Raw genomic sequence first — 12,401 nt, 5'->3', positions numbered from 1 at the left:
TCAGTGTAACCAATGAGCACACAGCAGTGGCAGTAGGAGGTGTGAGGTCACTATCAGTGTAACCAATGAGCACACAGCAGTGGCAGCAGAGGGTGTGAGGTCACTGTCAGTGTAACCAATGAGCACACAGCAGTGGCAGTAGAGGGTGTGAGGTCACTGTCAGTGTAACCAATGAGCACACAGCGGTGGCAGTAGAGGGTGTGAGGTCACTGTCAGTGTAACCAATGAGCACACAGCAGTGGCAGTAGAGGGTGTGAGGTCACTGTCAGTGTAACCAATGAGCACACAGCAGTGGCAGTAGAGGGTGTGAGGTCACTGTCAGTGTAACCAATGAGCACACAGCAGTGGCAGTAGAGGGTGTGAGGTCACTGTCAGTGTAACCAATGAGCACACAGCGGTGGCAGCAGAGGGTGTGAGGTCACTGTCAGTGTAACCAATGAGCACACAGCAGTGGCAGCAGAGGGTGTGAGGTCACTGTCAGTGTAACCAATGAGCACACAGCAGTGGCAGTAGAGGGTGTGAGGTCACTGTCAGTGTAACCAATGAGCACACAGCGGTGGCACTGGAGGGTGTGAGGTCACTGTCAGTGTAACCAATGAGCACACAGCAGTGGCAGTAGAGGGTGTGAGGTCACTGTCAGTGTAACCAATGAGCACACAGCAGTGGCAGCAGAGGGTGTGAGGTCACTGTCAGTGTAACCAATGAGCACACAGTGGTGGCAGCAGAGGGTGTGAGGTCACTGTCAGTGTAACCAATGAGCACACAGTGGTGGCAGCAGAGGGTGTGAGGTCACTGTCAGTGTAACCAATGAGCACACAGCAGGGCACTGGAGGGTGTGAGGTCACTGTCAGTGTAACCAATGAGCACACAGCAGTGGCAGTAGAGGGTGTGAGGTCACTGTCAGTGTAACCAATGAGCACACAGCAGTGGCAGCAGAGGGTGTGAGGTCACTGTCAGTGTAACCAATGAGTACAGAGTGGTGGCAGCAGAGGGTGTGAGGTCACTGTCAGTGTAACCAATGAGCACACAGCGGTGGCAGCAGAGGGTGTGAGGTCACTGTCAGTGTAACCAATGAGCACACAGCGGTGGCAGCAGAGGGTGTGAGGTCACTGTCAGTGTAACCAATGAGCACACAGCGGTGGCAGCAGAGGGTGTGAGGTCACTGTCAGTGTAACCAATGAGCACACAGCGGTGGCAGCAGAGGGTGTGAGGTCACTGTCAGTGTAACCAATGAGCACACAGCGGTGGCAGCAGAGGGTGTGAGGTCACTGTCAGTGTAACCAATGAGCACACAGCGGTGGCAGCAGAGGGTGTGAGGTCACTGTCAGTGTAACCAATGAGCACACAGCAGTGGCAGCAGAGGGTGTGAGGTCACTGTCAGTGTAACCAATGAGCACACAGCAGTGGCAGCAGAGGGTGTGAGGTCACTGTCAGTGTAACCAATGAGCACACAGCGGTGGCAGCAGAGGGTGTGAGGTCACTGTCAGTGTAACCAATGAGCACACAGCGGTGGCAGCAGAGGGTGTGAGGTCACTGTCAGTGTAACCAATGAGCACACAGCGGTGGCAGCAGAGGGTGTGAGGTCACTGTCAGTGTAACCAATGAGCACACAGCGGTGGCAGCAGAGGGTGTGAGGTCACTGTCAGTGTAACCAATGAGCACACAGCAGTGGCAGCAGAGTGTGTGAGGTCACTGTCAGTGTAACCAATGAGCACACAGCAGTGGCAGCAGAGGGTGTGAGGTCACTGTCAGTGTAACCAATGAGCACACAGCAGTGGCAGCAGAGGGTGTGAGGTCACTGTCAGTGTAACCAATGAGCACACAGCAGTGGCAGCAGAGGGTGTGAGGTCACTGTCAGTGTAACCAATGAGCACACAGCAGTGGCAGTAGGAGGAGCAGTGCTCACATCACCAGTGTCACCCCATGGCCATGGAGCGCGGTGCCGACCGTCCATGTGCTGTCACGGGATCCCCAGGAGCTACAGGAGCTGCCCGGCCCCGTGCCTGCGAGGCTGAAGGAGCAGCCCCTGCAGCCCTGGCTGCAGCCGTCGGGCTGGGGGTGTCTCAGGGGCACCGCAGGGATGAACCCGGGCACGGCGCCAGGAGGAAACCACAGACTTCCTGCCTGGGCGCCGCGGGGGGAGCACGGGGGCTGTGGTTTGTGCACCTGCAGGCTGCAGCTCTGATCCACCCGTGGGGAATAACGGCCCCTCGGTGACACGCTGACAGTCAGGGACACGTCTGAGCCTCTGGGCTGCACGTCTGCTGCCAGGACAGGGACGTGTCCCAACTCCAGCTCCTGTGAGGGACCTTCCGCGGGCTCTCCAGGGAGCGGTGGGTGAGCCAGCGCTCCTGGGATGGGGCTCTGCCCTGGGCTATGGCCCTTTCCCAGCTGCTGCTCCCAGCACAGCGGGCTCTGTCACAGGGGCTGTTTCCTTCCCTTCCTGACACAGCCCCGGTGCAGTCCCAGCCCCTGGGTCTTATGGCACTGGGGTCACTGGACACTCTCACCTCGGGCTCTTGGATGTGCCAGTCGCAGCACATGCTCAGTGCTCCTGGTCCACACTCAGAGCTCAAAGGGAGAACAAACTGCTTCCCCCACTACAGCCAGCCCTGTCCTGTGATGTTCTACCATTGCAGTGATGTGGCACCTGCAGCGGAGCCGTCCCTCATATATGGTCATGAACGGCGCTGGAGAAGTTCATTGGAGGACTGGGCCGTGTCGGAGGGGAGATGGCTCCCGATAATGTCTAAAAAGGTGCTGCTGCTTCGATTGGCTCCTCCTGTAACTGGGGGGATCTGCAGAGATATACTGCCCTCCTGTCATCATTGCTCCCACGATTCCCTGGAGCTGTGGCAGGGAGTGCGGCACAGAGCGTTGTGCCATCAGGGCAGGAGGCTCAGGATGGGCACAGAGGGACTCCTGTGCCCTCAGATGCTGTGGCTGCTCCTCTGGGTAGAGCTGTGCAGGGGTAAGTGCTGACTGCCTTGTCCCACCACCCAGGGCCAGTGGGTACCTGTGTGATCATGGGGATCTGTCTGGGAACGGGGTTCCTTTGCAGGTGCTGCTGAGACAGGGGGCAGAAGGTGCTCAGATCCATGGAGCCTGTGTCTCTCCTTGTGCCTGTCTGGGTGGGAGACAGTATCTCCTTTTCCAGGGCTCCAGTGTTCAGCTTGTGCCTGGTTGGATTCACAGACCCTCTGTCCTGGATATCATTTAGGGACCCTTTGTTCCCCGCACTCTGCCTCTGGACCAGCGGTGGCCTCACTGGCGATGGCAGCACCCAGAGATCCCCAGGGCACTGGCAGCCTCTGGGGTGCCCCAGAGGGTTTGTGTGCTGCTAAGCACCCCTTGTTCCAGGGGAGCCCTGACGCCACAAGCGCAGTTTGTGCCCCACAGAGAGAAGAGGACAGGGACATCTACAGTAGGGAGACGTCCTTCCCGGGGGGCCTGGGCCAGTGCAGGGGCTGGGCTGATGCCAGGGGAGAGGAGGGGATGTGGGATCCTCTGGATCATCTTAGTGGGAACAGGGAAAGCCCTGGGGTGGGGTGGGTTTGGATGGTGCTGGGGCAGGTGGTTTACATGGGAAGCTACAGCCCTGGGTACACGGGGCTGTTCAGGGGGTGCTGGGCTGGGGGCAGCGAGTGCCCAGTGCAGGGCAGGGCGGTGTGTGGGTGGGCATGGGTGGGGGGCAGGTGGCCGTTGGAGTGGGAAGAGGTGCCTTGTGTGGTGGGATGGAGAATGACCCAGCAGGGCTGGACATGGGCACCCCCAGCCTTGTGCAGCTGTGGGGACAGAAGGGACCCTCACACTGCCTGGGGACCTGCAGGGGAAGGGACTCCCACCCTGGTACCCCTGGGTCTGCCCAGGCAGGAGGTTCCCCCAGAGCTGCAGCGCTGGGGCTCGGTGCTCTCCCGACTCATCCCGTGTTGGTGTTTGAAGGTGCTGCGGAGGTGAGGCTGGCGGATGGCGGCAGGCGCTGTGCCGGGAGAGTGGAGGTGAAACACCAGGGACAGTGGGGGACCGTGTGTGGTGACGATTGGAGCATTAATGATGCTGCAGTGGTTTGTAAGCAGCTGGGCTGTGGATCTGCTGTTGGAGCTCACTGGTATGGACACTTTGGGCCAGGATCTGGCCCAATTTGGATGGATGATGTCGACTGTGATGGCACCGAATCTGCCCTGTCTGACTGCGAACACAGAGGATGGGGTGATCATGACTGTGAACATGATGAGGATGCTGGAGTGACGTGTTCAGGTAAGGGGTCAACCTGATCCCACCTTTAGGGTGGGATGAGGGAAGGCCCTAACCCTCTCAGGAAGCAACAAACATGATCTGAAGGAGGTCCCAATGTGGCCAACCAGTCTGCTGAGCTGGGACTGTCATTGCTGGTGTGACCGGTCCTTGGGAAAGCTGTGACAGCCTTGCGGGCACAGGAACGCATGCAGGCAGCACTGACCAGCTGCCCAACCCCTCCTGCCTCACCACAGGTTTGTATGATTTGGTTTTTGGTGTTTTTTTCCAGGATTTGTCCGTCTGGTGGACGGGAAGAGCCGCTGCTCAGGACGTGTGCAGATCCGTGATGGGGACCAGTGGAAAAGTGTTTGTGATTCCCACTTTGGCCCCAAGGCTGCTGAGGTGGTCTGCAGGGAGCTGCAGTGCGGCGTGGCCCTGCCTGAGTCTGCAGGAGGTCACTTTGGAGAAGGGGCTGGTCCCGCGTGGGATGGAGAGCTGCAGTGTGTGGGGAATGAGTCCCTCCTGTCCTCCTGCCCCACGGGGTCCTCCAGGGACCAGGCCTGCACCCAGATGAACAGCGCTGCTGTCAGCTGCACACGTGAGGACTCGGGGTGGGGTGCTGAACACTGGGGCTGTGCCGGGGGTTGGGGACAGAGCAAGGACCAGGCTGGGTGGGTGTAGGACAGAAGGGATCATGGGACTGTCTGCAGCATGAAGACCATGCAGAAGAAGAAAGGCCTTTGTCCCTCCGGCCTTTCCACCAGCTACTGAGGGTACAAAAGCACCGACCTGCCCTTTCTGAACGCCTTCTTTGTCTATGCCTACTCTGCCGAGGGCTGTCCTGAGGAGCCCCGTACTACTGAGGCCCCAGAGGAAGGCAGCACAATGGAGGAGTTTGCCTGGGTCGATGAGGACTGGGTTAGGGAGCAGTGAGGCAATCTGGACATCCATAAATCCATGGGTCTGGATGGGATGCACCCGCGGGTGCTGAGGGAGCTGGCTGGGGTCATTGCTGGGCTGCTCTCCATCATTTTTACCAAGTCTTGGGAAATGGGAGAGGTGCCTGAGGACTGGAGGAAAGCAAATGTCGCTCCAGTCTTCAAAAAGGACAAGAAGGAGGACCCGGGTAACTACAGACCGGTCAGCATCACCTCCATCCTTGGGAAACCAATGGAACGACTTCTCCTTGGTGCCATCTCAAGGCAGATCAGGGATAAGAGGGTCATTAGGGACAGTCAGCATGGCTTCAGCAAAGGGAAGTTGTGCTTGACCAACCTCATAGCCTTTTATGAGGACATAATGAGGTGGATGGGTGATGGCAGAGCAGTGGACGTGACCTATCTTGACCTCAGTAAAGCATTTCACACAGTATCCCATAGCATCCTCACAGCTGAACTGAGGGAGTGCAGTCTGCAGTAAGGGTTCCAGAGCCTGGCCCAGGCTGCCCAGGGAGGCTGTGGAGTCTCCTTCTCTGCAGACATTCAAACCCGCCTGGACCCCTTCCTGTGGAACCTCAGCTGGGTGTTCCTGCTCCATGGGGGGATTGCACTGGATGAGCTTTGAGGTCCCTTCCAATCCCTAACGTGTGATTCTCTCCTCCTCTGTCCCCAGAGTACACAGGGTTCAGGCTGGTGAATGGCAGCACAGTGTGTGCGGGGAGGGTGGAGGTCCAGGTGCTGGGGACCTGGGGGACCCTCTGTGCCTCCCGCTGGGATCTCTCGGATGCCCACGTTCTGTGTCATCAACTCAACTGTGGGTTTGCTGAGTCCATTCCTGGAGGAGAGCATTTTGGGAGAGAGACTGGCCCTGTCTGGAGAGACGCATTCCACTGTGACGGGACTGAAGCCCACCTGGGACAGTGCCCAGTGGTCACCCTGGGGGCCTCCCCGTGCTCCCACGGGAACAACGCTGCTGTCGTTTGCTCAGGTGAGTGCTGGGAAAATGGTGCATTAGCTCCGTTTCCCTTTGTGTGAGACACGGCCACCCAAAGCAGGGGTCCCATGGCAGCACCAGGCTAAATTTCTCCCTGGAGGATCCCTGGGGGGCTTTCCCTGCTCAGACTGATCGCTCTGCTCTGGGAGAGCTGAGGTCTGAACAGAGACGGACACCTGTCCCCAGGGCAGTGCCTGAGGCCCTGGTACCACTGCCCGGCCCGGGTTCTGTAGGACGAGCCCAGAACAGGCTGGTGGGGCTCTGCTCCATCCTGCAGCTGCAGACAAACACATCCCGTCCCCACAGAGAGCCCTGCAGAGCCTCATCCCACCACCCAGCCGCAGCAGGCCTGGGTGTGAGCTGCAGACAGGGCCTGGGCTTTGCCCTCGCTTCTCGTCAGCACAGGGCTCACTCTCGCCCTGTTTGGTCCAACAGCCCCCCCTTGCCCTCCTCCCTGGAGGCTGCCGTGCTGCCCCGTGCCGCTGATGGCTGTGGCTCCTCTGCTCTCCCCAGGCCCAGCCGACCCTGCGTCCCTGCGGCTGGTGGGCGGCGGGAGCCGGTGCGACGGGCGAGTGGAGATCTTCCAGCGCGGGACGTGGGGCAGAGTCCTGGACGACCAGTGGGACGTGCGGGAGGCCAGCGTGGTGTGCCGGCAGCTGCGGTGTGGAGAGGCAGAAAAAGCCTACAACCCCCCAAAGGCAGAGCGAGGGACGGGCCCCGTGGGGCTGCGAGGGGTCCGGTGCGCAGGGCACGAGGCCAGCCTGACCCGCTGCAACACCTCCCTGCGCAGGAGTGCCCTGTTGGGAGGGGTTGTGGAGGACGTGGGAGTCATTTGCTGGGGTGAGCGGCGCTGCACGGGTCCCCGGGTGATGGGGTGGGGGGGCGGCCACCCGCTGACAACACCGGGGGTTCCTCCCCACTGCAGGGAGCCGGCGGATCCGGTTGGTGCACGGGCCCGGGCGCTGCGCAGGGAGAGTGGAGATCTACTACCAGGGCAGCTGGGGGACCGTCTGTGACGATGGCTGGGACCTGTCTGATGCCGCCGTCGTTTGCCACCAGCTGGGCTGCGGAGGGGCGGTGGAGGCGGCCGGCTCCGCTCGCTTCGGGGAAGGCTCCGGGCAGATCTGGCTGGACGGTGTGAACTGCTCCGGGGCCGAAGCTGCTCTCTGGGACTGCGCTGCCGGGCCCTGGGGGCAGCACGACTGCGGGCACAAAGAGGACGCGGGCGTCATCTGCTCAGGTGTGTGCCGGGAGCTGTGCCGGGATGCTTCCCCGGAGGCCGGGATGCAGGGCTGTCCCTGGCTGAGCCCCTGCCTGAGCCTGGCCTAGGGACACCCATGCACGGGTGCCCTCAGTTCGCCGGGGTCCCTGGGGAGCTCAGCTGTCCCCCAGGGTGAGCGGGGAGAGCAGGGGCTGTGTCCATCAGGGACTTCTCTCTGCCCTGGGTGCAAGGGGGACTTGCTGGCCCTGCCCTGCCTGGCTGGGGGCCTGGGGAGCGCAGGGGTGTCCTGGCTCCCACAGCCCCACACCAGCCGTTCTCTTGCTGCCTTTCCTCCCAGAGTTCATGGACCTGAGGCTGGGGAACAGTGATGGCTGCTCCGGGCGCCTCCAGGTTTTCTACAATGGGACGTGGGGGAGCGTTTGCTCCAGCTCGATGACTCCTGACACGGTGTCACTGGTGTGCAAGGAGCTGGGCTGTGGGGACGGAGGATCCCTGGAAACAGGCCTGCCCTATGGCAGGGTGTCTGGCCCTGCCTGGCTGGATTACATGCAGTGTGAGAAGGGAACCAGCTCCTTCTGGCAGTGTCCCTCTGCTCCCTGGAACCCACAGTCGTGCGATGACCTGCGAGATGAGACCCACATCACCTGCAATGGTAACTCTGAGCCACTCGGGCACTGGTGTCACCCCAGCTTCTGCTCCCCTCTGGGCACGGCCAAATGCAGAGAAAGAGCTTGGAGGGGTTTTCATTGCCATGTCAGACTCTTCTGCTGCTGGTGGCACAGATGTGACCACAGTTCTCAGTGCCCCTCATGTCCGGGAGCCGTTGCCACCCAGCAGTGCCTGGGGGAGGCAGCGACATCTGCAAGTGGGCTCTCAGCAGAGACCAGAGAGGGTTCAGAGGACCCTCCCCTCCATGGCCACCCTCCTGCTGCTCTGTGACCAAGATGGTACACACGGGCACAAGCAGAGCTCAGCCCTGCTCTCTTCTGCACAATCCCCCGAGCCAGCCCCTTCACCACCGTGTTTCCTTCTTCAGGGGGACGCCCAGAAATGCCCCCAGAGCCTTTGGCCCCGTGCCCCAACTCCAGCAGCTGCACAGGTAGGGAGCTGCTCCTCCGCGTGCTCCTCTTGCCTGGCTCCTCTGCTGTCTGAGTGCCGTGGGAGCTCTTTGCCTTCTCCAGACAGGGAGAAGATCCGTGCCGTGGGAGGCGAGGACGGGTGCTCGGGCAGAGTGGAGCTCTGGCATCGTGGCTCCTGGGGGACAGTGTGCGATGACTCCTGGGACATGCGGGACGCCCAGGTGGCGTGCAGGCAGCTGGGCTGTGGCCCCGCGGTGTCTGCCCTGCATGAGGCTGCTTTTGGGGTGGGCCAAGGCCCCATCTGGCTGGAGCGGGTGGAGTGCCGGGGGACGGAGTCATCTCTGCAGGACTGCTGGGCCCGGCCTGGGGATGGACGTGCTTGCCGGCATAAGGAAGACGCTGCCGTGCGCTGCTCGGGTGAGCGGGGTCCAGGACCCCTTGCTCAGGTATCGGCAGGGAGCTAGGAAAGGCCTTTCACCCGCTTGGTCCTGGCACTGCCCCTGAGCTCCGAGAGCAGGAACGTTCCTGTGGGGTGCAGCAGCCTGGTGCCAAGCAGGGAGCACCCTTGGTGGAACCGGGTGTCCTTGCGCCACTGCCCATGGGGCCCTGCAGCTCCAGCACCATCCATCCCCTGGGATGCCTGTGCCACCCTGCCTGCCGCCCAGCGCAGAGGCCCCGGGCCCTGTCCTGGGTTCCTATCTAGCACTCTGGGAGGGGTAATTAGGGTGGGATGTGTCAGGGACCCTACAGACACCGTGTGTTGCAGGGGAGGCTCCCTGGTACATGCACTCCCACCCTCTCAGCCCAGCTCTCCTTTTCCTCCCCTGCAGCTGCACCCAGGACAGCAGCATCCCCACCCCAAGCAGGTAACTCGTCCTCCCCAGGGCTGGGTATCCCAGGGCCAGGCTCTGACCCACAGTTGGGTGGAAGGGGCTCCTTGCTGGAGCGTGAAACTCCCAGGAGGAGGCACTGGGCTGGTTGTGTGGGGGTTGAGGAGGGGGTGAAATTCAGTCAGCAGGGTGGGAGATTCTCCATCATCGCCCCTGGGGCCCTCCACTCTCTGCTGCCTTGTGTGATGGGGGTCAGGGCTGGTGCTGCCTCCACCTCTCCCAGGGCTGGTGCTGTTCTTCCATGTTCTTGCCTGTGCAGATCCCACCCGGGGCCGTCCGACTGTCAGCGGGAGAACCTCAGTGCCCGTCATCATCTGCATCATCCTGGGGGCCCTGCTCTGCCTGCTCCTGGCCCTGCTGGCCTGGCAAGCGCTCAGTGCCAGGGCTGGGCGCAGAGGTGGGTCCTTCCACAGAGCTCCCAGTGATGCCTCCTGGAAGGGCTGGGGGTGCTGTGGGGGGTCAGTAAGGGGTACGATCAGAGCTGAGGGGAGGACACTGTGTGCTGTCACCTGTCCCACACACCCCTTTGACTGTCTGGCCATAGGGCACCAGCAGGAAGGGGTGGAGAGAGCCCAGAGGTGGTTGGAGCAAGAGATGGAGTAAGGAGAGACAGGGCAGAGCAGGACTGTTGGAGATGTTATCCTGGGGGAGATGTTATCCTGGAGGAGATGTTATCCTGGGGGAGATGTTATCCTGTAGATGATGTTATCCTGGGGGAAATGTTACCCTAGAGGAGATGGCCAAGGCTGGCAGTGCTCTGGGTAATGCTGGAGGGTGCTCTGGGGCAAAGGAGAAGACAGGAGGAACATAGGGCAGCAGGGCCCATCTCCATGGAGTCAGGCCCCAGGCTGACCCTCTGCCCAGCCCTGCCTGCACTTGGTAGGGCAGGGGCCCTGCTATGGACTTGTGGGGCAGACAGGGGTTGGCTCCAGGTGGAGGGGAAGCACGGGAGCTGCTCTGGGGTCAGACAAGGGGGATGACCCAGGGGCCAGAGGGGCTTGAGCGCTGTCTCCAAGGGGCTGATGTGAGGGTGATGCTGCCCCAGATCATCTCCACAGTGATGTGGCCCTCGCTGGGGATGTGGCAGCTGTTCCTGGACAGCACAGTGGGGCTGTGCTGTTGGAGCAGTCCTGGGCTGGGCCAAGGAACAGGTTTGGGGAGCACAGTGGGGTCCCATTGCCCCTCTGCCTGTCCCCATGCCAGCTCTGCCTCTGTCCCCAGGCTCCAGGACAGCCCAGGAGCTCTTCCCCGAGGCCGTGTACGAGGAGATCGGTCACAGCCCAGCGTGGGAGAAGCAGGCGAGGTTTGGTCGCTCAGGTGGGTGTGGGCACATCTGCAGGACCCTTTCCCCCCACCCCACCCCAGGGCTGATGCCCTGAAGCCCCCAGCCCGTGGTCCCTGCAGTGCTGGGGCTGTGTGGTCTGTGGGGAGAGCACCCCAGCCCTGGGCCCGGGAGAGGAGCTGCCTCCCAACCAGCTTCGCCCATCGCAGCTGGACAGCCCCTCTCTTCCTGCCCCTGCAGCCACTTGGCGAGTGAGGGAAGAGCTGTCCTGGGGCAGCTCTGGGAGCACCTTTGAGACAGGGCTTGTCCCAGGGGAGCAGGGTGAATTCCCAGCCCTCCTCCCCATGCAGCCCCAGCTCTGTGGGTCCCCCCTCCCCAGCAGTGCTGACCACAAACCAGGTCAGTGGTCTCGTCCCATAACAACCGCTGTGCATCTCTCCAGGCTTCTCTTCAGAGCAGTCCCTGACCCAGCTGCAGCCCTACCCTGGGCACCGAGAGGAGGAGGATGGTCTGGGATCAGCACCAGGTAATGAAGCAGGAAGGGGCTGATCTGCCTGCAGACAAGTGAAGGACAGAGGTGTCACTGGGTGTCACCGTCAGAGACCAGGAGGACCTGAGGGTCTCCTGTGCTGCTGCCAACACCAGTGCCTCCCATCTGCTCTGCACAATGGATCTTCTCCCTGTCACCAGCTCCCCTCTCTTTTCAGATGTTCCTGTTCTGCCTGAGGGTAACCCAGTGGATGGCTATGATGATGCCAGGGAGGTTTCTGACCCTGGGGAGGACGATGCCCCTAGACAGGGAGCTCGGGAAATGCCGAGGGTGCCAGAGGAGGGAGCAGAACCCAGCAATGCACCCAGAGGTGAGAGGGAAACTCAGCACTGCTGGTTCCTGGGGTGCCACCCCCACTGCCACCCTGGTTGCTGCTGCACTGAGACCTAAACCTCCTGGGAAGGGGGAACCTGCCCCAGGAGTTTCCCGTGGAGGGACTGAAGGGTGGGAGAAGGAGCTGAGTGTGGTGAGGAGCAGGGAGGAAGGTGATGCACAGACCCCATGGGGTGAGCTGCAATATCCCACACTGCTGCTTGCAGGGGGCAGCCTGTGCTCCCAGAGAAGTGCTGGGGTCGCTGGAGCTGAAGGAGACACCGCGTCCCTTTCCCCGGGGAGCATGGGTTACGATGACGCTGAAGAGATCTCTCTGGCACATCTGTGACACACAAAGGCTGTGACAGGGCTGGGTGCACAGCAGCCCCTGAGCCCCCGGCCAGGAGAGCCCATCCCTGCTGTGCAGGTGGGTGCAGCCAGGAGGGAGGAGAGGTCAGTGCAGCTGGGAGAGCCGTGAGCACCAGGAACCGCCTCCCTTTGCCCATGGGCAGCACCAACAGACCAGAGTTTCCTCCAGTTGTTTTCCATTTTTACATTGTGCATCATATTTGTGCTTATTAAAAGTCTCAGGGGGTTTGACCCGGAGCTGGTTTGTGTCTGCCCAGGTGTCAGGAAATCTTCCCGAATTTTAGCAGGAGCAGCAGAGAACAAAGTCATGGCGGTGCGGAAGGGGTTTGTCTCAGGGACAACAGGCTTGGGGTCAGGTTGTGGTGCTGCCAGAGCCCGTGGTCCCTGTGGAATAATCATGCTGACAGAGAGGCTTCCATCCTGCTTTGCCACAGGCAGTTTCTAGTCAAAATGACTCTCTAACAGATCCCATGATGCTCCCCAGTGCCCATTTCTTCATCCCGAGATCTCCCAGCTGCCTGGGTCACGC

The 12,401-nt window shown here is 61.2% G+C and overlaps 1 pseudogene; it reads left to right on the top strand.

The window, feature by feature from the left end:
- Window positions 1–2,904: 2,904 nt before the first annotated feature.
- LOC136115858 (antigen WC1.1-like) lies at window positions 2,905–11,981 on the top strand (annotated as a pseudogene).
- Window positions 11,982–12,401: the final 420 nt, after the last annotated feature.

This window comes from Patagioenas fasciata, chromosome 28, assembly GCF_037038585.1.
Source record: "Patagioenas fasciata isolate bPatFas1 chromosome 28, bPatFas1.hap1, whole genome shotgun sequence".
Classification (NCBI taxonomy): Eukaryota; Metazoa; Chordata; class Aves; order Columbiformes; family Columbidae; genus Patagioenas; species Patagioenas fasciata.
Note: the sequence above shows the minus strand (reverse complement) of the source record. Positions and strands in the feature narration are given on the sequence as shown.